This window comes from Vitis riparia, chromosome 13 (genome assembly GCF_004353265.1).
Source record: "Vitis riparia cultivar Riparia Gloire de Montpellier isolate 1030 chromosome 13, EGFV_Vit.rip_1.0, whole genome shotgun sequence".
Lineage (NCBI taxonomy): Eukaryota > Viridiplantae > Streptophyta > Magnoliopsida > Vitales > Vitaceae > Vitis > Vitis riparia.
Genome location: NC_048443.1, coordinates 25,300,046 through 25,305,194, shown reverse-complemented (window position 1 = coordinate 25,305,194; position 5,149 = coordinate 25,300,046). Strand labels below are relative to the sequence as shown.

At 36.7% G+C, this 5,149-nt stretch overlaps 1 pseudogene; it reads left to right on the top strand.

The window, feature by feature from the left end:
- Positions 1-286: 286 nt before the first annotated feature.
- LOC117929282 lies at positions 287-4,814 on the top strand (annotated as a pseudogene).
- The last annotated feature ends 335 nt before the right edge of the window (positions 4,815-5,149 follow it).

The following is a 5,149-nucleotide window of genomic DNA, read 5'->3' as shown; positions in this document are numbered from 1 at the left end:
GTTGGCAGTAATCGTGATCAGAAGCATTAGAAACTAGGTGTAGATACATTCGGTCACTACATTAAAATAAAGTAAAACAAAATCCAGGCCCTCAGGATTAGAGTTAGCCGGCTTTGGACTGTAATATTTGTTGGCGAGGTTAGCAATGATAGTTTGAGAACCCAATGAGGGGGGTTGGGTCAATTTCCTATAAAAGGTAGCTTCCATGCAAATACAAGCACTTACCCCTCAAGCTTCTGGGACTCCCCTTTCAAATTCGAATGGGCAATATGGCATGTCCCCCTTCGTGGCTTCTCTTGATTAGTCTTGCTTGCACTCTGCTTATTAGCTGCAGTGGAGCAGCCAACAAAGATCGAAAGGCAAATAATCTCTCTTATGGACCCTGCTGCCATTTTATTTTATTTTCTTTGTATTTTGTGATGGTCACTGAGTATATTTGAGAAACAGTCGATGCATGTAAATGGTGCATGGGATACAATTGTTTTATAATAGAACTGATGGATTTACGAGAATTTGTGGTTGCAGGAGTACATTGTGTACATGGGTGACCTTCCAAAAGGTCAAGTGTCGGCGTCATCCCTCCACGCTAAATACTTCAACAAGTCACCGGCAGGTAATTAGCTTCTTTTTTTTTCAAAAAAAAAAAAAAGAAAGAAAAAAAGAAACAAAGATGATTTATGATTTATAGTTAAAGTTGTCTTGAATTGTTTTTCGTATAAATAAAAAAATGAAATAAAATTTGACATTGAAATGTTAAAGAAAATAGATCTTTGTGGTGTTTTTGTATGTTTGTGACATGGTATTTCCAAGAATAGGATACCATGATTACATTTGCATTGAGCTTTTTGCTGAAAATTCTTCCATATGCATTGAAGATGAAAGATTGAAAAAGGAAATTCTTAGTTGGATGATTACAGGTGTATTTGGGAATTGTTTTTAAGAATAATTTTTTGTTCTAAAAAAACACAGAAAACACGTTCGTAACGAAAAATTGTTTTATATTTTATATTTTAAAAATAGAAAGTATGGTGTTTTTAAATAACATCTTTTAATTATTTTCTATTGTTTTATACTTTATTTTTTTTATGGTTGTTTTAAAAAATAATTATAAAAACATGTAAAATGATTAAAAATAAAACACTAGATATAAAAATTATTTTGAAAACATATTTAAAAACATTAAAAACTGGTTAAAAACATTTTAGATTTTCAAATAAACTTTTGTTATATAAAAATCATAGAATAATTTTCAAAAAAATTTCTCAAAAATTATTTTCTAGAATTGTTTTCAAAAATAGTTCTCAAACATACCTTTTTTTTTTCCCTTTGGTCTTTTATTATTGTATTTATTTTTTATTTTGTTAATCAAAAGAAAGAAAATAAATAATAAAGCACCTTTGAGATATATTTCTTATTGTCTGTTTTTTAAAAATAAAAATAATAATAATAATAACTTCAACAAAGAATGCAAGAATTTTTATAAATTTATTTTTAAAATATAATGATTTTTATAAATCTTTTAAATAGAGGTATTAAAAATGGTTTATTATATCAAATTTAAAAATTTTTAAACATAATATTTTAAAATATAAGATAAATCCATACTTTTTTCGTAAAAGTTACCACATTTTACAGGTAAGTTACTACAATTTTTTGTCATGAAACTTTGTTCTTTAAATTTGTATTTTTTTCAAACCGACATCAACTTTAAGTTTGCATGCCCACAGAAGGGCAAGTCAAACTCAATTTACCAGGATTACATGGGGATAAATTTTTCTAAGGTTTGGGAAAAAAATGGAACTTCATATGGAAAAGTATATTATATACACACAGATTATGATAGAAGAAAAGAAAACCACACCGGAAAATCTGGCAAGAATGAAGACCTTTTAGTGGCCTAACTTCTCTAATGGATTGCATTCAACAGTAGTGCCTCCCAATATCTCCTCCATAGCTACAAGAAGAGCTTCAACGGATTTGTCGCAAAGTTGACCGAGGAGGAGTCGAAGAAACTGTCCGGTGGGTGAATTATATATCATCTTAAATTGTCCTATATTTGTTTCCCAGCCTGATTGTAACTTTGTATATCCAGGCATGGACGGGGTTGTGTCTGTGTTCCCAAATGGAAAGAAGAAACTCCTTACCACAAGGTCGTGGGACTTCATCGGCTTCCCCCTGGAAGCTAATAGAACAACTACTGAAAGTGACATTATTGTTGGAATGCTGGACACTGGGATCTGGCCTGAGGCTGATAGTTTCAGTGATGAAGGGTATGGTCCACCACCAACCAAATGGCAGGGCACTTGTCAAACCTCATCCAATTTCACCTGCAACAAGTAAATGATCCTTTTTTTTTCTTCTTTATAATTTCATCTGCACACATACACTAATGAGATATACAGAGAGACCCCAATGCTGCTTAACAAAAAATTTAATGCTATGCAGTAAAATCATTGGAGCTAGATACTACAGGAGTGATGGAAATGTACCCCCAGAAGATTTTGCATCACCAAGAGATACAGAAGGCCATGGGACACATACTGCATCCACAGCAGCTGGAAACGTAGTTAGTGGGGCAAGCTTACTGGGCCTTGGCGCAGGAACAGCTCGAGGAGGGACTCCTTCAGCCCGCATTGCAGTGTATAAGATATGTTGGGCAGATGGTTGTTATGATGCAGATATCCTTGCAGCGTTTGATGATGCAATTGCGGATGGAGTTAATATTATCTCTCTTTCAGTTGGGGGATCCTTTCCTCTGGATTACTTTGAAGATTCAATTGCGATTGGAGCTTTCCATTCCATGAAGAATGGGATACTCACATCTAATGCTGCTGGTAATTCGGGTCCTGATCCTGCTTCTATCACAAATTTCTCGCCTTGGTCTCTCTCAGTTGCTGCTAGCGTCATTGACAGAAAGTTTCTGACCGCGTTGCACTTAGGAAACAACATGACTTATGAGGTGAGATAGGCATTGACCACAATATCTACTGAAGGGATCTCACATCTGAGATAGGCATTGACCATAATTGTCCTTTCCCAAATTATCTTGACCTCTTGTTTACACATGTAGGGAGAACTCCCTCTAAATACTTTCGAGATGAATGATATGGTCCCTCTCATTTATGGTGGAGATGCGCCGAACACGTCCACAGGATCTGATGGATATAGTTCCAGGTGAAAATTTGAAATCTGTAATGGTATTCATTGAAGTTTACGGACGCCCATTTAAATGAAGCTTCAGTGAGGTATAATATTTGAAGAATGAAAATGCACAAATTTTATCATGAAATGTAGGTACTGCTACGAGGGCTCCTTGAACATGTCTCTGGTAACGGGTAAAATTGTACTCTGTGACGAGTTGAGTGATGGGGTGGGAGCAATGAGTGCTGGAGCAGTAGGTACTGTAATGCTAAATGATGTCTACACAGATTTGTCTTTAGCTTTCCCCTTACCTACATCCTGCTTGGACTCCAACTATACTACCAACGTTCATGAGTATATAAATTCAACTAGGTACTTTTCAAACTCATAGTCTCCAATTAATTTGATTATCATTCTTGGTGAGCCTATGGATAACGTTTAGATCATACTAATTTCTTGCACTTCTTCCTTTGTAAACAGCACACCAACCGCAAATATACCGAAAAGCACCGAGGCTAAAAATGAATTGGCACCATATGTAGTTTGGTTTTCGTCGAGAGGCCCAAACCTGTTACCCGTGACATTCTCAGTGTAACTCAGATATTCAATTTCCTCCGGATCTTTCCTTTGTGTACCCGCTTCTTTCTTAATTAGTTGCAATGTCTTGTAACTGTGCAGCCTGACATCGCCGCGCCAGGAGTTGACATTCTAGCAGCATGGACAGAAGCTTCAAGTTTGACAGGAGTTCCAGGGGATACAAGAGTAGTTCCATACAATATCATTTCAGGGACGTCCATGGCTTGTCCACATGCTTCCGGGCTGCTGCCTACGTTAAATCATTTCACCCAACATGGTCTCCTGCTGCTATCAAGTCTGCCTTAATGACAACTGGTAAGGCTTCATCCATAATCTGTGGGCATTTTTCAAACTAAAATTTTTTAGGCAGAGTATCTTGTTCAAGTACTCTTTTGAAAGCTGCTTTTGTAGACAGACAAGTTGAAGTACTAAAAGAACCCGTATCTGTAACTAATGCTCATGTTTCCATTGCCATTGGCAGCTTCACCCTTGAGTGCTGAAACCAACACCGACCTGGAGTTTTCTTATGGGCAGGTCAGTTGAATCCCCTACAGGCTGCAAATCCTGGTTTGGTGTATGATGCTGGGGAGGCAGATTACATCAAGTTTTTGTGTGGACAAGGCTATAACACTACAAAGTTGCACCTTGTCACGGGAGAAAACATCACTTGTTCTGCGGCCACAAATGGAACTGTTTGGGATTTAAACTACCCTTCTTTTGCTATATCTACTGAGCATGAGGCAGGAGTTAATCGCACCTTCACTAGAACTGTCACAAACGTCGGATCACCAGTCTCAACTTACAAGGCAATTGTGGTTGGCCCTCCAGAGTTCAGTATCAAAGTTGAACCAGGTGTACTTTCATTCAAATCCCTTGGGGAGACGCAAACCTTCACTGTCACTGTTGGTGTGGCAGCACTAAGTAACCCTGTAATATCAGGCTCTTTGGTGTGGGATGATGGGGTTTACAAAGTGAGGAGCCCCATAGTTGCTTATGTTTTTTAGTCAAATATCTAGTTTCATACATCTTAGTTGGTTCTTATTTAATTGAATAAACAGAAGAGATGTGGTATGTATTGTAATAAAATCCAACGCAATTCTATTCGCTCTATAGGAGAAATGCTTTGAGATACATGGCATATGCTCCGATAGTTTCATAAATTGACATCAGGAGGCTCCTAATTGCTACTCTGAAATTATTCTGATTTGTTTCTACTATAATTGTTCAGAATGCAATGAGAGAGATTGTGTAGGAAAGGTACTCGGTTTTATGCTACTTAAATGCGAAAATCTTGTGAACTTCAGAAACGATATGACTTAAAAAGCACTAGAGATTAATTTCAAGCAATAATGTAATGTCCAAAATTCCCAGATTTTAATCTCAAGAAAATTAAGCGTCTTCACCTCCATTTTGGATCCCATGTTGGGACTAG